Source organism: Phragmites australis, chromosome 11, assembly GCF_958298935.1.
Source record: "Phragmites australis chromosome 11, lpPhrAust1.1, whole genome shotgun sequence".
Lineage (NCBI taxonomy): Eukaryota > Viridiplantae > Streptophyta > Magnoliopsida > Poales > Poaceae > Phragmites > Phragmites australis.
In genome coordinates, this window is record NC_084931.1 from 4,316,585 (window position 1) to 4,327,674 (window position 11,090).

Below are 11,090 nucleotides of genomic sequence, written 5' to 3' on the forward strand. Positions count from 1 at the left end.
AGCCATGCTAGTATGCAAGTAGACTACGCTATTTTGGAGACGCTATAACATGTGTGTCGATGATTGGTAAATCGCCGATCTAACGAACTTGATGAAGAATATGGGGATGCTTTGACTAGATGAATCACAAGAGAAACACATAGGGATTTTTAGATAGGTTTAGGCCTCCTTGAGTATAATAACCATGCATCATGTTTGACTTGTATTAATCTGAGCCTATTATAAGTGAGGTGTAACTAGCCTAGATAGATTTAAACCTAGTCGGTGACTTCTTCCTTATCTTATGTTGGCTTGTATGGGCTTGTGAAACTCGTATCACTTGTGACAACTTATTCTTGCTCCCCCACCCCCTCCGCAGGGGCCCTCGGCTATATATATATATATATATATATATATATATATATATATATATATATATATATATATATATATATATATATATATATATATATGAGGTTGTGGTATGTTCTCTAGACTCTTTCTTCCTATTCTTGAAGATAGACTTTCTCGGTTACAGGATGTTTTATGTACCAGCAATTAGTTTCCTTTCTTTCAGGGATCTCCTTCCCAAAGATAAAGATATACCTCAAGAATTACGGGAAACCCTGTGATGCCTGAATATGGTAACTATACATTATCCATCATCAAGTCTCCCATCAGTACATGAAATGAGGCTTCAACGGTTCATCTATATAGCCAGCAAAGATAAGCTTTTTGTCCAACCATATCATCAAGTAAACTCAATCTTCCAACTAGGATAAAACATCTAAACCAGGTTCCCTGGGTCTTTAAGATCACCTACTTGGGATTTCAATCACCTCCGAGTTCTCAAGAGAGTTCCCGAGAAGGTATTCTGTCCGGGTAAATTTTTTGCAAACCTAGCCCTTTGGAAGAAAAAAAGGTTTGTTGCTGGTAAACCTAGCCCTTTGGAGAATCTTTCCCTGCCATAGTATCTTGATTACGGTAACTGCACAAGGAGGCAAACTCCTCGGGGTACGGTGCCAATTGCCCCGTATGCACTGGTCATTAAATGCGACATGACAATAAAGAGGGAGATCGTAGCTGCATGAAGGTAAAGGAAACCCCGTTTCAATGTCCATTCCTCTATCATTGACTGCTTTCGCCCTCATCGTTCTCCTTGCACCTCTGCTCCAAGAACCCTCCAAGAACCCTCCTCTCCCAATCTCTCTGCTACCATAGGCAAGAAGAGGATTGAGAAAGAGAGCTCCTCTGCCAACGAGATGGTGAGCGCAATCCCAGAGTGGCAGGAGTTAGAGATCATGGAGGAGACTTGGAGAAGCCTAAGAGTGAGAAGGTGATTCCTCCTCAAGTTTTGATCCCCTGCACGCTGGCGGTAGGGCAGACAATCCCGAGCTTGGACACCCATAGCTCAGCGGCCTTCCTTGACTTCTTCCACTGCAGGTTCAGCTTCTCTCCATTCAACTTCTTGCTCGAGGTGCTGGCCTTCTATGGCGTGGAGTTCATCCATCAAAAACCTAACTCCATCATCATGTTGAATGTCTTCGTTCATCTGTACGAGGCCTATCTCAGCTTTCATCCCTCCCTTGACCTCTTTTGGTATTTCTATGTCCTGAAGAGGCTCCAGAACAAGGTCACCGGAGGGGCTAGATTCTGGCTCCGAGAAGGCAAGTCGGCAGAGTAGACTTTGCCACCAAGTCCTCCTAGTCAGGTTGGCACACGAAGTAGTTCTACTGCCAACCTAGCCTGAAGGGACTTCCTTATCGGGGCCTAGCGTCACTATCAAGGGCTGTTTGGATAGAGGAACCGACGATGACTACTCTTTGCTAAAATCTTATCAAGGAGATCTTGCTTCTGAAGGGGAGGAATCTGATGGCGTACGATGTCACCAGGGATTTCATCAAGCGCCACCTTAGTCCTCTGAAATTGAGGATTACCGGGACTTGGCTTTTTCCAGCAGGACTGGATTCGGCCCAAAATGGTGAGATAGGTACTTCCTGACCCCGAGTAGTTATATTAAGGGGTATGTTAGATCTATCCTTTTTTTACTATTGCTTTTTCTTATAGTATACTCACCGGACATCGCTAATAAGAAGGTTAAGGTGCTTTTTGAAGCCATCCTTTCTTCTAGCCATAAGGATGTCCTAGCTCTCATTATAGGTTTGGACCCTGAAGCTCAGGAAAGAATCTTGTCGGTAAGTGCCTAAGATCTTCTCGATTCTTTCTCTAAGTAGTTGTACTAAAGGTAACGTTCATCGCGAGTTTGATAGCTTCCTGGACGTGGAGGGCCTAATCCAGAGGCTAAGAAGGCAGGGGCCGATGCTACAAACTCTGATGATGTTTTTATCACAGGCAGTACGGGCCCAAGCTAGACCAGAGGTGATGGCGCATCATCACAGGCCCCATCCTCTACCAGCAGAACAAAACCAGAGGGGGATGAGATGTGGGAGCTGAGTCACTAACGGGTATCCCTAGGCCACTGACGGCAGCAGCTCTAGCCCCCATTGCCCCTACTGGCTCAGAACCAACTCCGCCATCTAGGGGCCTGGTTATGACATAAGCAATCAGAGCGACAACCTCGACCATGGTAAGTTGAGCTTTCACTCAAGGTTTCTACAGCCGATTTATTCTTGACTTTGGGTGTGTTTAAGTCTTCTATCCAGGAGCGTGGAAAGGCTGTCATCCCTACGAGTTCGTCGAGCATTGCTCCCTAAGTTCCTACTGGTCTAGGAATCGGTGGAAGTGCCCCCAAGAAGACCCTTAAAAGGTTGGTGTCCTTCTTAGCCCCAGCAAAGTCATCCCTTATCAAGAAATGGTCCAGGTATGTGCAGCTACCGTAGGCCCTTTCCTTATGTTAATAAGAGTTCAGTGCCCAAGTTTCCTTATCTGTAGGCTTTCTGGAGCACCACCATCGGTTTCCCAAGACCTAGCCTTCATAGGCTCTGGATGTGGGGAGGTTTAGCAAGCCCCTGGCGTCGGTCAACGATGATCAAAAGGATGATCTTCCGACTCCCCAGGCCCTTCCTTCAAACCTAGTGCATGGGCTGCCTCGGGATTTGACTTGGAGTGAGATAGTCACAGGACCTCCTGGTCATGATCCGAAAACATCTTCTTTCCCTTTTATATGGTACGAGTTCTTCCTGCAAAAATAACCACTTTAGTTGATGAAATAATAGGTACAAACCTAAAATCTTGCAGGTATTGTGGTATGGCTGAAGAGAATTCAAGATGAGGCCGGAGAAACTAACACCAGAGTGGACACCCTTGAAGAAGATGCTGCTGCAATGCACCAGCAACTTTCCTAGACAGTCGCTAAGAAGGAAGCGATTGCTACCGAGAAAGAGAAGGCAATTTCCAAGCTGGAAAAAACGAACCAAAGGTATGTTTCCTGGGATTCTCGATATGTCGTCTTGCCACTGTGCCACTCTAACATGTTGTCCTGTAGAACTCTCCGCTGCCCGAGAAGCCCTGGCTTAGGAGGAAACCAAGATGTTGGCTACACGTTGCGACCTTATACATCTTCCAGGAGGCATTTGTCTGGGTCAGGATCCAGGCAGAGGCTGATGGTAGTGATGAACCCACCAGTCTAGCCTCCCGGGCAACCAGACTTGCTGGTGCATTCAGGGGACTCCAAGGGAATGAGGCTGAGCACGTCTCAAGTTAGTCCTAGAAAAATGCAGAGCAATCGGTGGCCGCAAAGTGCAAAGCAATCGGTGGCCTTTGCCTTGACTATCCTGAAGACCCACTACCCAAATATTACCACTGAAGTTCTCCAGGAGGGCTTCGGGGAGGAACCGGAGGAGGACTCGGCGTAGAAGGTGGAAAGGTGGCAGGGGCCACCAAAGCCTTGTGGACAAGATGGACTTCTCGGGCATATCTATGCCATAGTCTTTTTTCTTTTCTTTTGCCTACATCTATAAAAAAACACTTGGTAATTTTTGTCAGTTTGGTTGAGAACTTTAAACACTTTTTTTTGCGTTTAATGGGAATACTTCGTGCTAGACTCTTTTGATAGCATATCATGATCTCCTTAATGGTTTTTTCTTCGATTAGTTTGGGACGCATTAATCACTATTCAGAGTGCTTCTTATGACCATCCTTAGGTTTGCTTGAGTGGGAGGTGAAGTAACCCTAGTCACTCGTGGAACGTGATAAGGAGCATTTTTGCAACCCCGAGTTTACAACATAATGATCCTTCTCCTTTTGTTGGAAACTTGTTTTCAGAAGGTACATAGTATGTTGTTTTCAGCTTTCAACACTTAGTACTTATTAAGCCCCCAACTGTCTACTCGGAAATAGAGATTCCAGGTAGACAATCCAAATAGTAAAAATATCTTTGAAGCAAAAGGAACTCATATTGCTTTTAGGTCGAGATAAACTTTTCGCTGCCCTAGGTGCGTGTTTGGGATGCAGGATCCAAGAAGCATCTTACCCCATTTTCTAGGCATGAAGATACGTGGAAAGACAAGTAAGACAGAAAAATAAAATCAATCGACTTCATAAGCAATATGATCTTTATTATTGCAAGAAGGTACTCTAAGGACTTACACTTAGAACTTAAAGAGAACTCCTGATGAAACTCGAGCTATGTAGACCCATTATCTTAAACCTAAACAACACAGACTAAATTAAGCTAATAAGCAGTGACCTTTATTGTTTCAGGGATAGCGTAGACACTATTTCGTGAGCTTTGGATGAATCGTGAAGCTGAGCCCCCGAGTCTTTTGGGTATGCATCTCCAGCCACTATGATCACAGTTACAACTGAGGCTTCTTATCCACCTTGATCCTTGAGCTTTTGGGTTCCTCGCTTGGATGGTGTTGAACTACTATGTCGAGACTTCACTTGTCACAATAGAGACTTGCTTTAGGATAACCCTGAACAGTGATGACTCCTTCGAGTTTAGGGATCTTCACACACTGATAAGCATAGTGCATGCCTGCCACAAATTTGGCAAGAGTAGGCCTTCCTAGTATAACATTGTATGCCATCTCGAAATTGACCACATCAAACAAGTTTTTTTCTATTAAAAAATTGCCAGGCTTCCCGAAGGTGACGGGTAGCGATATTTGGTTGGTTGGAGTGGTCGAGGATCCGGGTGCTACACTATGGAAGGCTTGAGTAACCGGCTTGATCACAGACCTGGAGATCAGCATTCCTCTGAGTTTATTAGCGAATAGGATGTTCAAGGTACTTCCTCTATTGATAAGGACTCGGGTAACCCTGCAATTGTTTCTTATAGGCTCGACCACTGTAGGAAAGCGGTCCGGTCGTACGAAGTTATTAGGGAAGTCATCTTGTCCGAAGGAGATTTCTGTATCCGACCACTTTATAGCTTGACAACCCTAAGGAATAGCCGGTAGGACTTCTCAGGCCACTGTATTGTATTGCTTCTTGGACTCGTAGGACGTCCAACCACCGAACATGTGGTTGATCATCCTCTCACTCGGCTGGAAAGACAAGACATCAGGTCTGTGCCATCCTCGCTACAATCTGAGTCAGAGTCCCTACTTTTTGGTCATGACCCGGACCTTCTTTCCCTTGGCTGCTTTTTTGACTTCCGCCTTGACCAACTTTTTACAGAGGCGACACTCATAGATGTTGTGGTTGTTGGTTTGGTGGAAGTCACACCAATGCTTCCCATCACATTCACCAGATCCTGGTGTAAAGCTTCTGTTGAGGGAAGGGCCGGAGCATTGGTCGGGACGAACGTCGAGCATATCTGCAAAAACTTTGTCAAATTTAACTTTCTTGCCCTTACCTCTCTTGATGTTCTTCTTGCGTATATTCTGGATCCTGTTGCCACCAAGCCCGAGTTGAGGACAATTGATGCCCTAAGTCTTTTTCTTGATGTAGAGGAATGCATTTCCGAGACTTATCAACAATTTGCATGAGCACCTTAACCGTTTCGAGCTCTTTTCTAGCGATGTCTTCAATGCAACGCCAGCTCTTAACCCCTTAGTGAACGCCTGGATGACATCATAGTCACTCATCTTGGGGATAGTGTTTCGGGTGTTGCTAAAGCGTCGCAATGTTTCGTTTGCCATTTTCTCACAGTAATGGAAATCATTCTTCGTAAAGGGGCGAACATACGTACCCTAGAAGTTAGCTCGAAACCATGTCCTAGCTGCCCCATCAAGGTCCGTGGGGAGGTAATTCACCATTACCTTCTTGTTCCCACCAGCTATTTGGATGGTCATGGTATAAATTTAGAGAAACTTAACGGGATTTGTCCTTCCGTCATATTTCTCAATCACCCAGGGGCAAAACCTTGCTGTCCAGCTTACGTTCCATAGATCTAGAGAGAAGGTCATGCATCCGTTGATGGCGCCTTGCTTGGCCCTGGGAGTCTTTTCCACGGCAATCGTAGATTGGTCTCAATTTGTTCAATGATGGGACATTTCTCTATTAGATCAATGGGAGGGTATAAGAAGCTTCTTCAGAAGCCCCCGAAAGTCTTCGTCGGTTGTTAATGAACTGACGCAAGTCATTGATCGGATGACCTTTGACCGGTGAGGTACGACGGCGATTGTTTGCCCGATTGTCATCCCAAGAAGTCTTTTTCTTAGGGTTACACCTCTCTGGGTTAGATGCATCTCATGATGGAGGATCGCATGGCATGTCCCAGTTAGTACTATTTTCGGCCAGGGTCAGATGAGAGTTCTCGGCCTAGAGCATAATCTCCTTTGTCAAGTCCACCATCGAGTTTACCCAATCCTTACCAGCTGGGGTAGCCAGATCTGTGATCGAAGGGCGCATGAGGGCCTCTTATAGAAGGAGGATTCTCTTTATAGTCACGGATTTAAAATGGTCAGCCCCATGTTGATGATCAAGAGATTGTATGACAATGGCCCCGATAAGGGCTGGAGGACCCCGAGTATTTACAGGGTCTTTGTCATGATGACCCAAATCATCACCTCCATTTCTGATGGTTAAAACTTCTCGGGTAAGTCTCAACTAGAGGAGGTGTTTAGATCCATCATAGATGCTTTATCAGATTTCTCTGAATTGGTATCTTGATAATTAATGTTGTCAGAAGTTACGGGGATTGATCTCGACTTGATGTGAATCGGACATCCACTATTGTCTTGGCAACCGAGTGGTTCAAATTCAATACCGTAATCTTTGGTGTATTGATCCATAAATCAACTTACCTCATTGCTTGAATCATTTCTAGCAAGTTCATCGCTAAAATCTACCCGATCGATCACCCGTTCATCGGGAAGAGAGGCAAAGTTGTCATAGAACCCCTCATCCAAAAAACCAGTTTTTGGCAAAGCTTTAGGTGATGTTGATGGTATGTCGTATATAGACTCTTCAATGCCACTTGTCATGATCCCCACAGATAGCGCCAACTATCGACGATTGGTAAATCGTCGATCTAACAAACTTGTTGAATAATAGGGGAATGCTTTGAGTAGATGAATCACAAGGGAAACACCAAAGTTTTTAGACAGGTTCGGGCCACTCTGAGGATAATAACCCTACATCATGTTTGACTTGCATTGATCTTGGCCTATCTAGTCGGCAACTTCTTCTTTGGCTTTTTTTTGGCTTGTATGGACTTGTGGAACTCGTATCGCTTGTAACGACTTGTTCTGGCTCCCCCCCCCCCCCTTCGCAGGGCCTCTTAGTTCCGTATATGAATGGGGGTGTCATTTGTCCTCTAGACTCTATCTTCCTATTCTTGTAGATAGACCTTCTCGGTTACGGAATACCTTAGGTACCTGCTAGTAGTTTCCTTTCTTCCAGGGATCCCCTTCCCAGAGATAAAGATATGCTCTGAGAATTAAAAAAAAAACCCTTGAGTGCTCGGATATAGTAACTATACATTATCCATTGTTAGTCAGATACAATGTATAAAACCAATATTTATGGCATGCCCTTCGGTATGTTTGTTTGTTCCAACCATCACCATTAGAATGTTATTTTTGGATGCGCACTAGTTCGTGATGAATAGGTATCAACTTTCAAGTGGCTTTTCAAAATGTTTAAAAGATGCATGGAAGATGAGGAACCTCCAAGATGCACCCTAACAAGTGTGTATCACTTTTCATGCAACTAAACTATTTATTATACATATTTTTAATGAGTTTGTAATCTAATTTCCATATGGCATTTATTCAGATCAAGATCAAGCAACAGGTGTAGCAATTAGTCGTGAGTTTCCTAGGTTCAACCAGCGTTGAACGAGCTTTATGAGAGGCACAAGGAGTTCAAAGATAAGTTCAACTCCATCCTCACTCACCCACTAACACTTTTTGAGTTTGAGAAAGCATGGTCAGAGATGTTGGAAGAGTTTAACCTACACAGGGTTAAAACTCTAGAAAGTTTCTTTGCAATCCGAGAAAGATGGGTATGCATATTTCAAGAAGGATTACTGTGGTAGAATGACATCGATACCAAGGAGTGTGAGCTCAAATATGATGGTTAAGAATAACTTTGTCAACGAGCAAATTGCTTTGCACAGATTTGCAAAGCAAATGCTATGCATTTAGCAGCGTCGAAGGGCTACAGAGGGGAAAGAAACATATTGTGAAATTGTAAACTTATTGATCATAATTGTTTCCTATTTTAATATATTATATTAGAGATATTTTGATATAGATTTACTCATCTATTAACCGTAACATTTGGGCTGTGACAGAGCACTGTTTATTCAGAAAATTGCTAGCCATTTGCCGAACAACTTGGGAGATTGTATATAGGGCGAATATTTGAAGACTTAAAGAGAGATATGGTAGCAAGCACCGTGTACCACATCGACAATGACCTTACAAAGGGGGAAAATAACTATCTTGATTTACAAACTAGTAGATCTAAGAGAACCTTTTGGGGTCAACATAAGTTTGTTTTGATATCGATAATGAAGAATTTAGATGTGAATGTAGAACTTGAGAGCATACCGGTAAGATTTTATGATTTATTTAGTATCAATTGTATTTTCAATTATCCTTTTAAACAAAAATGATAAAATTTCCTAACAATTTCAGGTATTTTTTGCATACATTTACTACGCGTGTTCATGCATTGTTAGGTCGAGAGTATATCGCCAAAGTATTTGCTCAAAAGGGCTCAAAAGGTACACTAGGAACGCTTGGAAAGAAAAATCATATGACACACATGAAGAGAAGCGCGATGAGTCAGATGGTAAAATGGAGCATCTGTGTCATAACAATTTGCTAGCATTGGCATTAGCATGTGTCCATGGAGGTATCATATCAAAAGGAGCTAATGACAGAGCTACTAATGTTCTATTGGCGCTCTGAAAACAGCTTAATAAAATTCCTGAAGATACAATGCAAAACTCAACATTAGTTTCTGGTGGAAGTAATGATCAGGCAAATTTCTTCTAAAAATCAAGTGGCTACAATGTGGTTCCAAAATCCATAAGTACCAGAAATCACCCTCTTGCCGAAGGTATCAGCCGAGTTCCACCTCCAAAAGCAAAGACAAAAGGCAGAACTCTGGAAAAATGTGAGGTTCGAGCATTGGGTGCAAAAGGTCCTAAATTATGCAGCTGGAATTATGGTATATGTGGTGCAGCAATAGACCATAATGCTGCAAGCTGCCCTGCAAATCCAAAGAATTTTGAGAGAATTGCTAAGGTTGGGTAGGTTAGGAAAAGAGGGAGGCCTAAAGGTAGTGGCAAAAAAAAAACTATGAAAGCCCCGAGGCGATCGCTCGTTGAAGATCTACATGTCACTTCCCGAAGAACTCAACGTGATATTTCAAGAATTGAGGAGGAATCAAATTTTGAGAAATTCATGTCAGATCAAGAGCTGTGACTCCGAATTTCACGTTTGTTCGTTTGTTGTAAGAACAACTGGAAAAACATACTAGCTATTATTGTTTATTGTGATTAATTGTAGCTAGGTAATTGAGGTTTTTATTCCAATTTCAATAACATTCACAACAATAAATTAGTTCCTATTTTAATGCTTGTTAATAAAAGAAAATAGGTTATTACTACAGTAATTCAGGTTATTATTTTTGTGGTATTAGCCGAAACCAATTCTACATTATCCCGGTTATTACTGTATTATATTCCGGTTATTGGTATATTATATTTTGATTATTACAAATCATTCGCTCCGGTTTTAATACATTAAATTTTTTGTAACGTTTCCTGACCAAAGAAATCTGGTTATTACTACAGTAATTCCGGTTATGTTTTCACGGTATTTGACAGAAACAATTCTACATTATTCCAGCTATTACTTTATTATATTCCACTCATTATTATATTTCATTCCAGTTAGTACAAGTCATTCGATCCGATTTTGACACCATGTTATTACGGCTTTGTATGTAAAGATTTCCGGTATCATGTTATGTTATTCAAATATACATGGATTATTACGGTTTATAGATAAATAATTTCTATTATTTATCATGAAAATAATATTTAGATTATGGTTTTACAAAGATGTCATTACACTTTTATTTATAAAAATTTTCAGGTTGTGATGAACAATTTTGGACGAAACATAATCTTTTTTTAACTGGAAGAGGAAATTTTAAAAAATAATATTCCATCGCCATTTTTTATAAAAAATACCATTTTTATATATAATCAACATATTTCTGGCGAGAATAAAAAAAAGAAGAGATTGTTTCGGTGGGAATTCCGACGGTTGGAACCATATTACACTTTCTGTAGTCATCTTTTGGTTTCCTTAGTGGCCGCCCATGTGACACTGCTCCAGTATGGATGGACCAGAAAGTGGTCAGCTCGTGGAATAGTTTTTCCGCATATAGCGCAGTAAATAGCATGGCACTATGCGAATGCCACATGTATACCACCACGGTGCCATCGTTGCTCACGCATTGCACGGAGTAGATAAAGCTGGAGTATATCAAGAGTTTATTTGGTAGAATTCTTCTGATCTAAATTTTTTAAGTAATTCTTTATATTAAATTTTATGATGGAGGTAATTAATTATATGAGGAAGGTGAATTAGAATAAACTAGTTTTTATTAGCTTCCAGCATATAGAATCACTACCGCGTAATTATTTTGAAAACTGAAAACTGCTCGTCAGGTTGTAAGGCCAGCGCGTGATATGCTATATGGTAAAGTGGTTTAAACACAAAATCAATATCAAGAAC